We start from the raw sequence: 20,812 nt of genomic DNA, 5'->3' as shown, positions 1-20,812 counted from the left end.
ATGCCATGGTTCGCCGACTTAGCAAATTATCTTGTGAGTTGCGTTGTATCGAATGAGTTCTCTTCAAACCAAAGGAAGAAGCTCAAACGGGATTGCCTTGACTATTATTGGGATGAACCGTATCTTTTCCGGATATGTACCGATAGTGTGATTCGACGATGTGTGCCGAAGGAAGAACAAATGGGAATTCTTGAGGCTTGTCACTCTTCACCGTATGGTGCTCACCATGGTGGAGCTAGAACGGCAACAGAAGTGTTGAGTTGTGGATTCTATTGGCCTACCTTCTATTAGGACGCTAGTGATCTAGTCAAGCGTTGTGATGAATGTCAAAGGGCCGGTGGAATTTCTAAGAAGAATGAGATGCCCCTCACCACCATCTTGGAAATTGACATCTTTGATGTGTGGGGTATTGATTTCATAGGGTCGTTCGTGAGCTCTTGTGGGAACACTTACATCTTGGTAGTTGTGGACTATGTGTCAAAATGGGTTAAAGCCGTGGCTTTACCCAACAACGAAGCAAGGAGTGTGGTGGCATTCTTGAAAAAGAACATCGTCACGAGGTTTGGTACCCCAAGGGCCATAATTAGTGATGGGGGATCGCATTTTTGCAACAAGTCTTTTGATACCTTACTCACAATGTATGGTGTCACTCATAAAGTATCGACCCCCTACCATCTTCATATCAAATGATTGGTAATCTGAGTCATGCCGCAACGTTAAATCAGGCGCTTCTTGGGAGGCAACCCATGTGTCTTATTCTTTTTCTTGTTCTTCTTCATTAGATAGGCTTTGTTTGATGCTAACTAGTTTTGAAGTGTATGCATGAATGGGTGTGCATTGCAGGGACCGTGCAAGAAAAATTGACTACGTGCCACAAAAGTGCGGACCGCACCATAATTATGCGGGCCGCACAATTACTCTGTGGCCGCATAATTCTGTGTGGTGTCGCACAACTGGAAGACCAAAAGTGCATGCTCTCTGAAGATTGGCCTGTCAAATTTCATTTACAAATTGTGGCCGCACACAAAATTGTGCGGTCCGTACAAAATATGCGGCCGCACTCACTTTTGTGCAGACCGCAAAGCTTCTTCAAAGGTTCGGGTAAAGAGTACGCACCGCACTCAAAATTGTGCGGCCGCACTCAGCTTCATTTTTGACCAACTAGGTCAACCTATAAATAGGACTTAAATGCACTATTCACACTTTACACACTCTGAGCTCTAAAACCCTAGGCAAACACAGTGCATATCCCATTAGTTCTAAATATTCCCTCATTTCATCAAGTTAGATTCTCACCTACATCATTCACTACTGGTATGTTCAATCCATGTTAGATTTTTGTTCATTTTTCTTAATTGTTGTTTTTATTGATTATTTTCGTTATTTTCAAGCCTAAAATGTCAAATGTGCTTAATATGTGCTTCAAAATAATGTGGGTAGCTTCGTATATGTTCATTAGGGACTAGGTAGACCACTAATCTTGTCAATTTGTGCACACCATGTTTAATTTGTTGAAAATTGCATGAACCCTAAAGTACTGCCGCGTAAAATTCAAATTGTGCAGCCGCACACACTTTTGTGCGGTCTGCAGGTCTCAAAGTTAGGGCAAGAGTATGAATGAAAATTGCGGACCGCACTCAAAATTTTGTGGTCCGCAGAAAAATTCTACGGTTCGCACAAAAGTTTGTGCGATCGCAGGGTTAAAGATCACAGAACCCAATAGTCTGAACCTGGATTTGTGTGGCCGCACTCAAAATTGTGCGATCCTCACTTTTGGTTGTGCGAAAGCACTGTGACATTGTGCGGTCCACACTTGGCAGTCTGCGGTCGCACTCACTTTTGTGCGGTCCGCACTGCCTCTTCTGTAGTCTGATTGCTGCAACTGTCATGCATCTGTGTACACTATTTTGAGCTCTAACCGATTCTTATTGCTATGAATTGCAGACAATGGTTAGATCACGTGGTAGAGGTGACGAATCTAAAGGGAGAGTTGAACCCTCCCGAGGCCAAGGTCGAGGCAAAAGTAACCTACCACTAGCCATACAGAGAGCCATAAGCAAGAAAGTAACCGCTAACAGAGTTCCTGAACCCTCCGAGTCCAGTGAGTATCTCCCGTCTAGGGAAGCTTCTGAGGGTAACTCTGTGCAAGCACTGCCTGATACCCAATCTCAACCCGAACAAGTCCCGAGTAGATTCCACTTGAGAGATGAATCCTCTTCCGCTGCTAGTTCTTCTGAGGGTTCGGAAGAGGCTAGCCAAGATTCTGAGCCCTCTTCCTCACATGCCCCGGCTGCACCAATTAATGTAAATGATGGTGATGATGTCCCGGATAATGGTAGAGGGGGCGACACTATAGTGGGAGGTCTAAGAAGAAGGAGTTATGGGAGGTTCGATTTGTGAGCCTAACTGACTTTACCAGATTCAGAGTGTGGTAGCCCAAGAGATCGTTCACACTTGAGCAACAGTTCTTAAAGAATAATTTGGGCTCACAATCCAAATGTCCTTAGACAGTTACGGGAGCGAAAGGGATGGAAATGGTTCACCCAAAGTGTCATCGACGCAAATGAGCACTTGGTTAAAGAAATTTATGCCAATGTGGTTCACATAAAGAGGGGTACCAAGATAACAAAGGTGAGAAATCTGAAAATTCGATTCGACTCCTGAGCTTTGAACTCTTATGTGGGATTTGAAGAAGTAGAGGCAGTCCAATATTTGGAAAAGCTTGTTATGGGTGATGCAGCTCGCCCGTGGCTAGCTGAGAATATGGCTTCTCGAGGTCCACCACCCCCGTGGCTCACAGCAGGGGTTCCTATAGTCCGGGCCACCCTAAATTCTGAAGCTAAAAGGTGGAAGACCTTTGTGTGTAGCCGTATTGACCCATGTCTGAATGAGAACAACCTCCCACTTTCCCGTGCAGTTTTGGTGGCTTCTACTATGGCTAGGTACCCGATTAATGTGGGTGCCATAATATCAACCAACATCACATTAGCTGTCCAGAAAAGTGAAAGATCCTACCCTTACCCAAACTTCCTCACAGAGTATTTCAATTATCAAAAGGTGGAGCCGAGGACATTTGATACAATAGTGAAGGCCAAGAAGCCCTTGTCATGGTACCACCTGCATAGTTCTGACAACCCAAAGTTTAAGGGTAAGGCAACTACCTCCGCTGGCCAGTCTGAGGAGCCAACGGTAGTAGTTACTGATTCAGCTGCTGAGCCTTCCACAAATGCCATGCCTTCCTTCCACCAGGACAGCAGACATGCCACCACCTTCTTCTTCTAGACCATCAGCTTCATTATCAGTACCAGCCTCATCCACTTATCCACAGAATCCGCTGCGAGTCTCCTAGACATTGGCGAGTCTCAACAATTGGATGCAGCTTTTGCAGCACAGTCTTCTTCCTCAGTAGCACCACAGGTACCTCCGACAGTGGAGGAAACATTGAAGAAGATTCTGGAAAACCAGAAGACTATCATGGCTACAATGGTGGCACATGGGAAACCTATTGAGGATTTGGGCAAACAGGTTAAGAAGATGAGGAAATCTCAGGCATCGAAGAAGTTGGTGGACAAATTGAGCAAACAGGTAGCCAAGCTTGAATCAGTTGGAGATATCCCTCTTGACCTTCTTATGGAGACAGCACCAACAGTCCCAGAAGCACAGGCAGCACCAGCAGTACCTGAGACATCAGAGGCAGCAGCCGGCCAGTCTGAGGAGTTGGACCTTGCTGCCCACACCGCTGAGGATATGATCCAGATGCTCACCAACCCTGTTGTCCCTCGGCCAGGTGATAATGAGATACAGTTAGAGGAGCTCGAGGGTGCTGAGGATGCCATGCAGACTGAGACCACATAGGTAGTCCTCTTAACTCTCTACCCTTCCTTGTTCTTATTTTTGTTAAGCATTGGGGACAATGCTTATTTTTATTCAGGGGGTGGTCTATTTTGATTGATTTGACATTGATATTGGCATGTAATAACTCTTATACTCTTTTTATTTTATCTTTATTTCTCTTTGGTTATGTATATATTCTTCCCTTTTATTTGATGTATATATTCATTTCCTTTTGGTTTGTATATTCATTTGTCTTACTTTCCGTAGTTTACTTCATTAGCTTCTTTAGTTAGTTTTCCTTAGTAGTATAACTTCTTATTTACTTTAGTAGCTTCTTTTCACGTTGGAGTGAACAATAAGCCTTTGGTTTTCTTAACTCCACAGTTCTTTCCAAAGGTGGATTTTGTGTGAACCAGGTGGCTCTTCCCAATGATGGATGATGTGACAACCTTCTTAAGAGATTGAGTTCGTTTTCTTTTATGTTTACGCAAAACTAGTAGTAATGAATAAAAGGGTCTAAAGCATATTTCACTTGGTACCAACACATTTACCTACGGCCTTATGGTTAAAAACAAAGTTGTTGGCAGGAAATAGCTCTAGTTGTGACCTTTTGACTCTTGTGTTGACTTAAATAGTCATCGAGTGGTTCAGTCGAGCCATTTATGATTCTCAATCTTAACTAGGGTCTATATGGGCCCTACACTCCATTCTATTTAGCAACCCAGTAGCGTGAGAGGTGAGATATAAAGTTGCAAGTCCAAGTACCCGTGCTAATAGTCTAGAACTTGCCCCGAATATTTTTCTAGGCGAAATTCTAAGTGTAGCTTGGCTTGAGAAATGATTGGAGGCTCTCTTTGATCCAATTTGAAATTTGAAATCTGAAATCTTCCATAGCCTACCAATGTGATATCCCTAGTCAACCCATTTGAGCCTAAGGCTTTTTTTTTCTTTCAATAACAATGTTACAAGCCTTTAACCGTTTTGTAATGACCCTCTCTTGGCACCCGATCTTTCATTAGCATTCTTGAGAAACAATTGGCAAAAACATAAGCTTAGGGGAGAGACGAGGAGTTTGAAAGTGATATAAAGGTACAAATAAGAGAAAGAAATGAAGAAAAGGGAAGGCAAAGAAAAGAAAGAAAGAACAAAAAGAAAAATGCCAAAAAGAAATTGAATAAAGCAAAAAAGTTGAAGGGATTCAAAGAAAGAGAAATGAATGTTATGACCAAGAAAGAGTGACGTTACGTTACAAGTCTTACCTTGATCCAAAAGCCTTCATTACGTCCTGCAAAAGCCCTACATTATTTCAAGTTAAGTGAGCTTACATTAGTGGTGATTTACATGAGGGGCAAGCATATGGTACTTAAAGACGAACTTGTGGCATTCTTTTGAGAGAGATGAGCGAACTTTTCACAATCCTTGAATTGAGTGTTACATTCTAAAAGTGAGATATGCTAACGGAATTTAGAGGAGGAGGAGTTTGGGATCCACAATGACCTCCGCAGGGGCAATTTTGTCAGATATTTTAAGCTTAGTATAAATAGAACTTTTTGTCATTTTTAGGTCAAGTTTTGTAAGTTGGGAGCACCTGAGCCGTTTTTATTTACTGTATTGGGTAACATTGTATTAGATTAGCTTTTAAAGGTTAGATTTTCTTCCTTTAATCATCTATTATGGATTTTATCTTAGTTTCTTCTTTAGTTTCTTCATTTTTCATGAGTAGCTAAATTTCTAGCTAGGGTTGTGACCCAACTCTAGTGTGGGTACTTAATGGGTATTTGATTTAGGGCTTGTTTGTGATTGGGTTAGTGATATTTAGCCTAGTTCTTGCTTGAATTTGAGAATTAATGGTTGCAAACATTGATTCATGCCTAATTGACTTAATCTCTACTTGAGAAAAAGAGACTGTCTAGGAAAACTTGGCTAACAAAGAATTGGGGTGAACTCAAAAAATTGATAGTCCCCATTAAAGGGTTGAATCTAGAGATAGTAAGAGCCGACTTGAGCATTTATCACTTATTTTGTGCAATACCCATTTGGACTTGAGAAAGCGAAATTGGGCAAAATCACTCTAACTAACGAGAGGTATTGAGTGGGTAATTGCGTGTGATTGCTATATTACAACCCCGACCAATCAAACTTACCCTAGAGTTTACAACCCATTAGGTAACCACCTAGGTGGAAGTCATGACCCTAGATCTTTTATCAACTTGAAAAACAACAATACCAAAAATATCGTTCTCTTAGGCACATCATACAGTCACACTAGGTGTATATCTAATCCAATATCTAACTTCCTATGGATTCGACCCTGACTTGCATTGGTTTTTTATTATTGCTTCGACCGCCTCACAACCTATATATGTGATGTGAGTTTGGGCAACATCAAGAGATCGAAGAAAAAAGATGTTGGGGAAGACAGATTCGTGAGCCTGACTGCTTTCAACTGGTTTTAAGAGTGGTGGACTCAAAGATCGCTCACTCTTGAGCGTAAATTTGATTTGAAAGATTTAGATATATACAACCCCAATGTGGCAAGACAGTTCCGAGAGAGAAAAGGGTGGACATGGTTCACTCAAAGTCTGGTGGATGCCAAGGAGCATCTAGTCCGGGTATTCTACAACAATGTGGCGCATATCAAGAAGGGGACTAAGGTGACGAAGGTGAGGAACTTGAAAATTGGGTTTGATCAAACCTCCCTGAACACATACTTGGGGCTCGAGGACATGGAGCCGGTACAATATTTGGAAAAGTTTGCAATGGGTGATGCAGCTCGCCCTTGGCTGGCTGAGATGCTAGCAGCTCCAGGACCACCACCACCATGGATCACAGCAGGGGTTCCCATTCAGCGGAACACCCTCAACTTTGAGGCTAAGGCTTGCCAGACATTTGTATGCAGTAGGATAGACCCAAGCGGGAATGAGAACATTCTCCCTATCCCACGGGCAGTCTTAGTTGCCTCCATCATGGCCGGGTACCCAATCAATGTGGGTTCCATCATGTCGGTCAACATGTCTCTGATTGGCAGGCAGGGTGAGAGCTCCTACTCGTATCCAAACACCATCACAGAATATCTTACATATGCGGGAGTTGAGTCAAAGCCATTTGACACAAAGGTTCGGGCTAAGCAGCCCTTCACATTGTACTCTTTGAAGGACCCGAGGAACCCGAAGAACAAGAACAAGGTTCAACCAACTAATACCGTGGGCCAGTCTAATGAGCCTGCGGTGGTAGCTACAGCTTCAGCACCCATACCCTCCACAGCAGCCGGGCCTTCTAGCAGTACCGCTGCCATACCTCCACCTCCATCTTCCGAGCCATCAGCATCAATACCAACATCAGTGCCTTCATCTTCTACTTACCCACATACGGTGCTGCGAGTCTCCCAAACACTTGCGAGTCTCAACAACTAGATGCAGATAGCTACTGTAAAGATGTTTGACCTATCCAGTGTTATTGCAGCACAGTCTTCTACCCCAGCACCTCAGATTTCTCCGACAGTAGAGAATACTTTGAAGAAGATTCTGGAGAACCAGAAAACTATTATGGACACCCTGGTGGCACATGGAACAACAATTGAGGAGCTTGGGAAGCAGGTGAAGAAGATGAGGAAATCCTAGGTTTCGAAGAAGTCATTTGACAAGTTGAGACGGGAGGTGACCAAGATAGCAGCAGCTGGGGATCTCCCACTTGATTTGCTGATGGAGCCAGCTCCAGCAGCACCAGAGGAACCAGCTGGGCAGTCGGAGGAGCCAAACCTCGCTACCCACACTGCTGAGGCGGTGCTACAGATGTTCGCCAACCCAGCTACTCCCCGAGCAAAGGATGATGAGATAGTGCCGGAGGAGCCAGAGGGTTGTGATCCTGCTATGGACACTGAGACCACATAGGGAGTTTTCTCTACTCTTTCCCTTCCTTGATTTTTATTTTGTTAAGCATTGGGGATAATGCCTATTCTTATTTGGGAGGGTGGAGTTTATTTGATATTTGAATATGTTATACATTTGGCCTGTAATAACTTGATAACATTTTCTTTTCCTTTTTATTTATGTCCATATTCTTCTCTCTCTCTCTCTATCTCTATTGATGTATATATTCTCTTTCTCCTCTCTCATTTTGTATATTCATTTATGCTTTTCTGTAGTTTACTTTATAGCTTCTTTATTTTGTGTTCTTAGTAATCAATGTTTAGTCTATTAGCTTCTTATTTGCTTTAATAGCTTCTTATTTACTTTAATAGCTTATTCTTAATTTAGTAGCTTCTTTTCAAGTTTACGTGATCAATAAGTCTTTGGTTTTCTTAATGCCACGGTTCTTTCCAAAGGTGGTTTTTCTGTGAACCGGGTGGCTCTTTCCAACGATGGATGGCGTGACAACCTTCTTAAGGGATTGAGTCCGTTTTTTATGTTTAGGTAAGAATAGTAATAATAATGAATAAGAAGACATAATTGAGTACTACTAGAAGAGTCAAGCATACTTCACTTGGTACCAACACACTTAACTACAGGCTTATGATTGAAAACAAGTTCTTGAAAAGAAATAGCTCTAGTTAGTGACCTTTCGACTCTTGTGTTGACTTAAGCAATAATCGAGTGGTTTAGTTGAACCATTAGTGATTTTCAATCTTGAATATGGTTGTTGTGGGCCGTCGACTCTATCCTCTTTAATAATCCTGCTGCATGAGAAGTGAGATATTTTGTTGCAAGTCCAAGTACCCGTGCGAATTGTCTAGAACTTGCCTCGAATGTGTTTCTAGGCGAAATTCTAAGTTTTGCTTGGCTTGAAAAGTGATTGTAGGCTCTCCTTGAACCGCTTGAAATTTTCCATGTCCTACCAATATTGCTATTCCTAGTCAACCCATTTGAGCCTAAGACCTTTCTCATTTGATAACCACGTTACAAGCCTTTACCCGTTTTGTAGTGACCCTCTCTTGGCACTCGAGTTTTGCTTAACACTCTAGAGAAGAAATTGGCTAAAACATAAGTTTGGGGGAGATGACAAGGAGTTTGAAAGTGGTATCAAGGCACAAAAAGGAAAAAAGAAATGAAGAAAAGGAAAGGCAAAAGAAAAAGAAAGAAAGAACAAAAGAAAAATGCAAAAAAGAAAACGAATAAAGTGAAGAGTTGAAAGGATTCAAAGAAAAGCAATGATGCAAAGCATGGAGAAAACAAAAGAAGGAAAAAATGAACATCATGACCAAGAAAGAGTGATGTTAAGTCTCTCTAGTTCCCCTAAGGAAAAAGAAAATGACTCAAAGAGTCGGTAAAACATGAGCCGAAAAGAGAAAATGGAGTGCTTAAGGAAAGATGAACCCGTTCTATTCCAACATTTCCTACCTCAGTCCAAAAGCCTCCATTACATTCCAAAAAACCCTACATGATTTCAAGCCGAGTGAACTTACATTAGTGGTGATTTTCATGAGGGGCAAGCATATGGTACTTAGAGCCGTACTTGTGACATTCTTTTGAGATAGATGAGCAAACTTTTCACAAATCCTTGAATTGAGTGCTACATTCTTAAGTCAGGTATGCTAACGGAGAGTAGAGGTGGAGGAGTTTGGGATCCACAATGACCTACATGAAAGAGCGAGCTTCCTTGATGAATAGAGTCAACTCTTGATGCTCAAGTGTCAGATTAGAACTATTTGTACTTTAAAATTCGAATCATTGTCTTATTGATAATTCATAAGTGTTGTGGGTAATTGTTGGCCCCAATTGATATGTGATTGATGAACCTTAGATTAGCTGGAATAGCTCTTAACTTGTGGAGGTGGGAATTACTTTAATTGCTTGAGGACAAGAAAAATCTTAAGTTTGGGGAGTTGATAAGTAGAGATTTTGACTACTTATTAGCGTTTTTTTACTTTCGTTTTAGTCTGAAAGTGTTTAATTGTATTCCCGAAAATTGATGAAATATGCTTACTTGCAGGAGTATTGGAAAATGAGCCATTACGATGAAATCCAACTCAAGAAGGAGTGCTTTTGAACAAGGACAAAAATCAAGCACCCAGGCTCAAGTGCGGACCGCAAAATTCTATCCACGGCCGCAGAATATGAAGAACAATCAACAGAGCTTCAGTGTAAAGTGACGACCGCACAATAATTGTGCGGCCGCAGAAGTCAAAGTTCAAAGAGTTTCAAATTCAAGCCCAACAAGAACTACGGACCGCACTATAATTGTTCGACCGCATAAATCATTTGTGCAACCGCACCCAGAATTATGCGGATCACAGAACTCAAGAGATGCGGCCGCAATCCAGAATTGTACGGCCATAGAATCCACTCCTGTCAAGAGCTGAAGAAAAGTGCAGACCGCACACAGAATTGTGCGATTGCAGAACCTCCGAAAGGGCAATTTTATCCGAAAATTTCAGCTGTGTATAAATAGACTTCTTTCACGAAATTAGATCAAGTTTTGAATATTGGACCTGCTGTAGACGTTTTTACTTACTGCTTTAAGCAACTTTAGCTTACTTTAGTGATTTATCATTGGAATTTCATCTTTTAATCTTTGAATATGAGTTTTATCATCTTTTCTTCTCTATTTTCTTCCATACCCATTATGAGTAGCTAGATCTTTATCTAGGGTTGTGACCCAACCCTAGTGTGTAAACCTAATGGGTGTTTAATTTATGGCTTGTTTATGGTTGGGTGTTGATTATTTAGTCTTGTTCTTGCTTTTTATTGTAGAATTAATGGTTGTAAACATTAGTTCATGCCTATTTGACTTGATCTCTACTTGAGAAAGAGAGACTTAGTCTAGGCAAACTTGGCTAACAAGAACTTGGGATGAAATCAAGAGATTGATAGTCCCAATTAAAGGATTGAACCTAGAGATAGTGAAATCCGACTTGAGCATTTTATCAACTGTTTTGTTCAATACCCATTTGGACTTGAGAAAGACAAATTGTGCAAAATCACTCTCTTGCCGAGAGGTATTGAGTGGGTAATTGAGTGTTGATAGCTAAAATGCACCCCGACCAACAAAACAAGCTTTAAAGTTTATAACACGTTAGGCAAACACCTAGGTGAAGGTCATAGCCCTATGCCTTTTACAATATTTGAAAAACAACCAAAAATAATATTTCCTAGTTTCATATTTTTATAATTATAATTCTTAGCATAATTTTAGATGTAAAACACAACCATATTTGTGGAAGTGCAATTTAGATACTTCACGTGCTTAGTCCAAATATATACCACTAATCACATTCATATAGCTCCCTGTGGATTCGATCCCGACTCCTAGTTAGGTATTATTATTGCAATCGACCGTTTCATATCCTCGAATAGAGGTGTGACTTGGACGAGATTAGTCCCGGTAGCATTTACTGGTAACGTTATTTCTCCCTTAGTAGTTTCACATGCCATGTTGAATTTGTTTAGGACTCGGGCTGCAAGCACAATTTGGTCTTGTGGGCCGAGTCGTTCTACAACCCTTGATCGGATAATGTTGGCCGAGCTACTTAGATCAATTAACACACGTTTAACTCGAAATTTATTCATGAGTAAAGATATTACCAGTGCATTATTGTGGGGCTGCGTGATTCCTTTTGCGTCCTCGTCGCTGAAAGACAAAGTTCCTTCTGGTATGTAATCTCAAGTCAGTTTTTCCCTTGTGATGGATACTTTGGTGCGCTTTAACATCGGACCTTGAGGAACATCGACCCCTCGGATGATTATGTGAATGACGTGAGTGCCATGATATTTGCACATCTGGTTTGGATCCCTTTGGACTAGGTCGGACTGTAAAGGTCGAGGCCATTTGGTATTTTTGATGCATCCGCTAGCCGACACGAAGGCAGCAGCATCAATGTTAAAGTTGTATTCAGATAACCTCGGTGCTTCTTTAGGTTCGATAGGCCTGTCGAAATCGTTCTTGCTCATGAGGCTCCGGCTGCTCTGGTCTCGGTCATTTCTCCTTTCATTTCGAATAGAACTCCGTCCGGACCTACTGATTCTTCGATCCTCATAGTACGGCTGATATCAATCCCTATTCGGCCTTGGTTCACGATCAATATCTCTCTTGACTCTGCAGATGGGTCTAATAGGATAAACGCACCCGGAAGGAGCCCCCAGTTGATCATCTTCGACTCTGATTTTCGACTAATATCGGTTATGCACATCAGCCCAAGTGATGACCGGATATTCTATCAAATTCTGCTTCAATTTCTGTGAAGCCACCGAACTTCGAACATTAAGCCCTTGGGTAAAAGCTTGAACGGCCCAATCATCAGCGACTGGTAGAAGGTCCATCCGTTCCATTTGAAACCGAGACACGAACTGTCTGAGCATTTCATTATCCTTTTGCCTTACTTTGAAGAGGTCTGACTTCCTGGTTTCGACCTTGATAGCCCAAGCGTGTGCTTTCACAAAAGAGTCTGCAAGCATAGCAAATCAGTCAATAGAATTAGGGGGTAAGTTGTGATACCATATCATAGCTCTCTTTGAGAGGGTTTCTCCAAATTTCTTCAGCAAGACAGACTCGATCTCATCATACTCCAAATCGTTTACTTTGATGGCGCATGTGTATGAAGTGACATGCTCGTTTGAGTCAGTCGTTCCATTGCACTTAGGAATCTCGAGCATGCAAAACTTTTTAGGTATCGGCTTCGGAGCCGCGCTCGGAGTGAAAGGTTTCTATACAAACTACTTGGAATCCAAGCCTTTCGATATTGGCGGCGCTCCCGGCATCTGGTCGACCCTGGAATTGTAGGTTTCCACCTTTTTGTCGCTTGCTTTGATTTTCTTCTTCCCTGGTTCTATTCATTTTGTCAGCTCCTCGAGCATTTTTATGATCTCGGGGTTATTACCCGACTCATTCCCACTCGACCTCTCCGCGACCGATTCCTCCCTGCAGATGATCTCTCGAGATGGATCGGGTTCGATTCTGCTCGGTACGCGGCTCTGGTTTTGTAATTGAGCTATCGCCGCCTGTTAAGCCTGTAACATTTTGAAGATCATCCGTAGATTGATCTTGTCTCCTCCATTATTTTGAGTATTTTGTGCTGCCGACCGGGCTCCACCACGGATGCTATTATTGGGGTCAGTAGGGAGGCTTGTTTCGATAGCCACATGCGAATTGGCGTCCAACGGCTCCGCAATTGGAATTCCGATAGGATCTACGAGCGGTACCTCATTACCAGGCACTATGTTAATTTTTTCACCGTGGTGGCCAGACTCATTGTCAGCAGGTAGAGGTGCTAATTGTGAGTTTGACATTTTAAGCTTAAGCCTGAAATTAGAGACACTTCAAAGAACAAGTGTGAAATAATGTGTGTTATGAAAATTTGTGTCAAATAACCACTATTATCCTTAGCCCCACGGTGGGCGCCAAACTGTTTACCCTCAAAATCGGATAACAATTGAATTTATAATTGGTTTTAAGGATACGTGGATTAATTTGACACAAAGCGATAAATTGAGTTATAAATAAAGCAAATAATAATAAATTAAATTCAAACCGTATGACTTGAACAGCTATAGCCTTGAAAAGTAAGTCCCGCTCGAACTGGATACGATTCAAAATGATAGAAGAACAGTAGGTTGCAGAAAGAAAATGATATTATAATGCTTTGGGATGTGTGTTACAATATCATTTACAAACTATTAGACCCCATTTATATAGTAAAGGCGTCCTACTTTAAGTATAATTTTATAAAAGGTAGAAAATCCCATGATTGCTAATCAGCCGGTCTCTCATTGATACGTGCCGAGATTCCCACCGTAAAATTCGATCGGTTACGGGTATTTTGGCCTTCCGTTATTTGGTTTGAATTTGTTTCCTCGAGCTCATTCGGAATCGGGTTCGATTCCGGAGTCACGGACTCGATGATCTCGAAGACGTATGTTCTAACCCCGTACCTTGGTTCGATGGAACTCAGGGTCAATCTTCAATCCTTTATGTTCACTCTCGATCTGTCATCCAATAGAAGAGACCAGTTTTGACCGTATACAGTACATTAAAGCAATTATTTAATGTACTATATCTAACGATAATAATCCTCTCTCCAATATTCACGAAGTAGTGAAAAACACAAAGAGGAAGTAAGAAAAGGGCAAGGTGATGATATATTTAAAATGATTAATGATGCTACTGGCCCTAATATCACGAATTTTACTGGTGGGGTTGATCCTTCTGAACCAGCTTTTTCAAATTACTGGAGGATGCTGCACAACAACTATATCCTGGTTGCTAGAAATTCTCCAAGTTGTCATTGATTTTGGAGCTTTTTCAAATTAAGTGCCTTTATGGATTGAGTGATAAAGAAACTGACTGCATAATGAAGTTAATTAAACGATCACTTCCTTCTGGTGAAACATTTTCTATGGAGCAAGAAAAGTGATTCGAATTTAGGTCTTCGATATGAAAAAATACATGCTTGCAAAAATGATTGTATGTTATTTTGGAAACATAATGCAAAAGCTGAATCTTGCTTGGTTTGTGGCGAGTCTAGGTGGAAATCAAGAGAAGGTCAAAAAGCTTATGGGGCTAATACAGAAAAGAGTGGGAGCAAATTCCTTGAAAAGTTTTACGTTACTTTCCTTTGAAACCAAGATTGCAAAGGTTGTTTACGTCATCAGAGATAGCTTTAGACACATGGCATCATGATCAACGTTTGAAAGATGGAATTCTTAGACATCCAGCCGACTCAGATGCATGAAAACATTTTGATGCATCTAACCTGGGCTTTGCCAGAGATCCTCGTAGTGTTAGACTTGGATTAGCATCTGATGGGATAAATCATTTCGGCAAATCTAGAGGCTACTATGCGGGTTCCCAAGAACCCAATAGTTTTTTTCAAACCTTGTATATGTTTAAAAAATTTCGTTGAACATCCATAAATGTTTGACTGTGAACCTAGTTATTAACTTGAGACTGCTGCAGGAACACATAAACTTCAAATCTTGAATCCGCTTCTAATCATTGCATACTTTTAGTCCGTGTACATAAAAAAAAGGTAGGACAAATATACTCACTTAAACAAATTAACCTAGTAAACCATGTTTTGCGATACAATACTGTACAAGTGTTTTGGATTTGGCCACGAAACTCGGTATATTACCCAATTTTAAAGGTAAGTTGGATAACTTTTGGATTCAGGTGGGATTGGATACAAAGTCAATTTTCCAATTCAAATTTAGAAATAGTTTAATTAATCTAAACTCAATCTGATTCACTTTTGATCCTTGTTTAGACAAACATGAGGGGTTTTAGGATTTGAGATGATCTTAGATATGCAACATTTAGTACATATTTTGGGATTTCAAAAATAGAAAAGGGAGGATTAGGTGGAAAGTAACAATGAACGAGGAGACTCAAGGAAGTAACTATATACGGGGAAAAGAAAAGTAAAATAGAAATGTGGGGAGTATGTTTTACACCTTGACACTACTAGAATTCCGGAAAAAAGCGACCAAAGTTGGTCTGTCAAGAAAATCGACCAACGTTGGTCTCTAAATTGGAGAAAATAATAAAATAATTATTTTAAATACATTAGCGACCAAAGTTGGTCGCTATTTGGTTAATAATTTCGTCAAAATGTTGACCGGACTGGTCAGACTTGCTTGGTCAAAGAAATACTGAGATTAGCGACCAACGTTGGTCGCTATTGTAGGACCCACTTATTAAATTTTAATAGTTATATTATTATTTAAAAAAAATTATAAAATATAAATAAATATAATTCAAAGTTAGCGACCAAAGTTGGTCGCTTATAAAATAGAGACCAACTTTGGTCGCTAATATGGGATCCGTTTAACAATTATATTATTATTTTAAATATTATATAAAATATAAATAAATCTGATTTAAATTTAGCGACCAGCTTTGGTCGCTAATTTAAATTTAAGTATAATTAGCGACCAAAGGTGGTCTCTTTTCAGGTCAACAATAGTCAAAATTAAAAATCACTTTTGTATTTACTATCTAAATAATATAAATGTAAGTCGTTAACACTTTTGTAACACAAGGGATGAATAGACTAAAATATACTCTAACATGCTATGCACTAAGTATAAGCGTATTAGGTAATATTATATCGAATATGGCTTATATATATGTAATATATATAGTTACGCTGTACTATGCGCTAAGTATAAGCGTATTAGGTATTATTATATCGAATATGGCTTATATATATGTAATATATATAGTTACGATGCACTAAGTATAAACGTTGGTCGCTATTTAGCGACCAACTTTGATCCCTAAGGTAAAGGGACCAGCTTAATATCGACCAGGCGTGGTTGGTCGCTTTTTGGTCATTTTTTGGCCAATAAGCGACCAACGTTGGTCGCTTTTGCTGGTCGCTTTTTTCCGAAATTCTAGTAGTGTGACCCTACAGATTTAAACCAAAATCTAATTTGAATATTTTTTTCTATAGGTCACCAGTAACCTAGAGCAATACCAATTTCACATCAAAGCCACTTTTGGTTCAAATTTGATTTTAAAAAAAAAAAGATTATGTTATTGTGTAATTAGAATCTAAAAATAGAACTAGGTTGCTCCAATTAAGTCCATATAGACTTTCTGAATTGGCACTCAAAAGACAAGAAGCTTTCACATTAGATGGTCAAAGTATGAAAATATATGGTCACATATTCTTAAGAACTTATTAGGTGCCTTTTGTTATTTAGGTTAGTGCATGGTTCTATATACGGCAAAGGGCAAAAATTGCTCCTCAACTATTGGAAATAGAGCAATAATGCCCTCTGTTTGCTATTGGGCACAAAAATACCCTTACCGTTAGTCAAGTGGAGCATATATACCCCTTTCCACTAACAGACTACACATCAACTATAAAATCACTTTAAAAAGATTTTTTTTTGCTGAGTTGGAGCTCCACATCAGATTTGGCTGTTTTTTTTTTCATCAAAGAAAATTAGTGAAATCTTAATTACCCATGTCTTCTTCCATTTTCAACAATCAACAGATAAAAATGCCTAAATCAACAAATTCTATCAAAGAATCAATTATGCTCCTCATTGTTCCTGCGGCGTTTATCATTTTATTTGTATCAAGCATCAACGGTGAATGCAGTTCCGTTCAAGCATGTGAGAAGCTAATTAAATTGCCTGAAATTGCTATCTATTGGCCACGTGGCAGTCCAAATAAGCTTATTTTGACTTAAGTCGAAAGAATTTCTTCTCTAAATTCATTTGAGTCCTTTGAAGCTCTATCACAAACCCTTCTGCCAGGTTAATTCTACTTTTTGTAAAAAATAATGAATAAAATGATAAAGGCCGCAGGAATAATGAGGAGCATAATTGGTTCTGTGATAGGATTTGTTGATTAAGGCTTTTTTATCCGTTGATTGTTGAAAATGGGAGAAGACATGAGTAATTTAGATTTCATTAATTTTCGTTGATGAAAAAATACAGCCAAATCTGATGTGGAGCTCCAACTCAGCAAAAAAAAAATCTTTTTAAAGTGATTTTATAGCTGATGTGGAGTTTGTTAGCAGAGAGATATATATATGCTTCACTTGACTAACGAAGTATTTTTGTGCCCAATAGCAAACGGAGGGCATAATTGCTCTATTTTCAGTAGTTTAGGGCGAATTTTGGCCCTTTTCCGTTCTGTGTATACCGAATCGTTTGGTATGAGATTGGCTTACATGTAATAACAATTGACCCTTGCAATAAAACTTAAAAATGACCAGGTAATTGTTTCTGATATCCTTAATTAGAATATAATCAGTTTTAAAAATTATATAAAGTTTAATTAGTTTTGACAAATTCTGGCTGAACTTTTTGATACTGATGCTACCACTTCATTGTTCAGACATTCAGATTTGAAATTAGGTTGTACCATAGACTAACTTTACTCCCGAAAGTCTAAAATTTTAGAAACTAAAGTTTAAATTCAGACCTTCAAATTTGAAGTTGGGTTTTGCCAGATTCTAACTTCAAAATAAAGGTGTTAATCGGGCTAGGCCGGCCCACTAACAATCCGTTTCGACCCGGTTTAGCCCGGGTCATCCTGGTCCGGTAAGGGATGCGACGAGTTGGCTACGGTAGAGGGGTTGTGCCGGACGGGTCAGGCCTTTTTTGGCTACCGGTGCACCGGAACTCGGCTAGCCCGGTAACCCTTTCAAGGGTTTTAACCGTGTTCCAGACCGGTCCAGCCCGATTTAAGTTGTAATTTTTTTTAAAAGTTTGACAGCTGCCAACGGTCTGTCAAAATAAAAAATGACCATTGGGCGACGGACATTTTTGCACTTTTAGCCATTTCGGCCTATCCTCTTACTAAAATAGCCCCTCCACTCCTTAATAATCGATAAATTGTATTTTTAGCCTTTTAAAAACTATAATAAAATTTATAAAAATTAAAAAAAAAAAAGACCATCTTCTTCATTTTTTCCTCACAACTTGCTCTCTTCTTCTACTCTTATTCTCTCTCAATTCCCTCTTGATTATTGAATTATTTATTGCTCTCAAGTTCTCAATTAATTAATATTTCACATTTTATTAATTATTTACGGTAGCCACTACAAAATTACAATTATCAACTGAAGTGTGGTTACCATTTTTGTTAGGTTCAAGTTAAATCATGCCTAGTGTTTCTAGAGTGCGCTCACATGTTTGTGAACACTTTGAGGTGGTAGAAGAAAATAAAGAAGTTCGCAAAGTAGGCATATCAAGGGTTACATTGAGCGTCCTCCAAGAATTCGTATTTATTTGATTTAAGACAATTTGTGTTATTTTGAATTTGTTAGACTTATTTAAGCTTAATGTGTTAGTTTATTAGACAAGTTAATTTGAAGTAGTATTATGCAATGAAAATATAAAATGGAAGCCATTGAAGTTTGATCCTTACATATTGATCTTATTAAATAATTTTATGTAGCCACTTAATTTCAATTTTCAAATTCAAATTTAAAACTTTAAGCTTTAAAGTTTAAAAGTTTAATTTTATGTCATAAAATACTTATTTTATTATTTAAAAGTTTGCAAATACTGAAATATCAATTACATTAATAAGGAAACGTAATACACTAAATAATAATAATAATAATAATAATAATAATAATAATAAACCCGGCCCGGTCCGGACCCGATAAGCCCGAACCCAGACGGGCCCAACAAAACCCGTAGTATCCCAGCCTACTACCAGCCCGGAACCCCAGCCCACTTACCAGCTCGCTCCACTAATCGGACGGATTATTTTTTTTCATGTCGTCTAACCCGTCCAATAAACACCCTTACTTCAAACTCATGTCTGAATTTAATTCAGACTTCATTAAACTTCAAACCTTAGGTCTAAAGTTTGTAGATCCGCATGTCTGAAATTGATTATGAGACGGCTAAACTTAAAAAGCTTTGTAAATTTGGACTATTCTTTAAATAGGAATCTTAAAACGGCTATTTCTGAACTTTGCTTCAACAAAACATCATATTCGTATTACTTATTAATATTGCAGTGGCCACAATCTGACTTACGTCAGATCCACCAATTTTCCAATACGGAGTCCAGTTCCGATAAGCCAATTAATTGTAGCAGGGCCGCACCACTGTAATACTCGAAGCTCGGGAACGCACTGTTGAATAAAGCATTTTATTGCTTTCTAATTAATTTGTTCATTATATCTTGTCTTTACTTAATTCATATATTCTTGCTTTAATCTCATTTTAAACACTATTAGAGCCCAAACACTATCGAAAACCCCTGCTAAATTAGAGAACCATGGAGAATCTGATGCTATTAATTAGAGTGAGTTTAAACTTGCTTTTCTTTAACTTAGTCAGCAGCGATAACTTGTCTTTCCAGTTTCAAAAGGGTAAAAGCTTATTTGCATTTGGTATTTATACTATACTATACTAATTTACTATGGTTTGTTTATAAGTTTAGGTGAGTCAATTGCGTGTTAATTCAAATAGTTTTGTGATAAAAGCGTATGTATCCACATGTGTCATCTATTCATTTGGTTGGTGTAAACACTAGGTGGGGGTAAGTTAATATTGTTATCAAAATCTTGTTATCTTAGCGAAGTTCTATGTATGGATTAACCTGCTCAAATACCAGATCGAACCGAAAGACTTAGTTAATTAAATCTCTGTCCCTTTAGAAATTTTGGATAAATGGACAGATGTGGCACATCCAAACATGCACATGACAAAATAGAGAGGACTTGGATATAATCCTTGTCTGCTACTACTTAATTAGTAAGTCGCTTTTAGAAAAAGAACAGTGAATATGTTTAAAAGTAGACAAATATCTTGCCAGTTTAGAAATTCTTAGAAATTAGCTGCCTTTCTTTTCTAAACTGAACATTTATAATTAACTAACACTAATATTATATGTGAGTAATACGTAGTATAGTAGAAGATATCTGGATTAAAGAGAGCAGATATTTTGTTTGAGATATTTTGAAAGAATCTCATCTCATCCTAAGCACAAAAGTATATGTCACGTAGTTGGTTAGTTTTTGTGACTGCATCAGATTCTAAGGGGAAAAAGATAAAGAACCAATAAATAAGTAGCAGTACATTCTTGTCAAGATATTCACTTCAAAATTAGACGGTCAGATTTGGACACACAACCATATTGGATGGCTTGATTGATGACATAGGAAAATAAGCTGCTGAAATAAAGTTTGTACATATATAGAGGAAGTGCCTATTTTAGGAAGCACTGAAATTAGCTATAAAGGAGAAAAAGAAAAGATCTTGCGTTGAAAACAACGAATATGCCTAAAAGAGACCTACAAAAGCAAGCACTTTCGATCTTATTAGTGGCAGAGTCAGGATTATCAACCGACGAGAGTCAAAACATATACATAAGAAATAGACATACAAAAAAGACAACGAGAGTATAAAATTCTGGCAAAGGGGTGTCAATCAACACTCCTCGGCAAAGAGTGGCTCCGTCACTAGTTTCAGAGAATGACAAGGCCAAGACGATAATGAATATGCAAGAATAAAGAGTATTCGTTTTGTGTACGATAATAAATTACATGTTCATGATCATGAGGAAC

The sequence above is a fragment of the Nicotiana attenuata genome, chromosome 6, assembly GCF_001879085.1.
Source record: "Nicotiana attenuata strain UT chromosome 6, NIATTr2, whole genome shotgun sequence".
NCBI lineage: Eukaryota > Viridiplantae > Streptophyta > Magnoliopsida > Solanales > Solanaceae > Nicotiana > Nicotiana attenuata.
Note: the sequence above shows the minus strand (reverse complement) of the source record.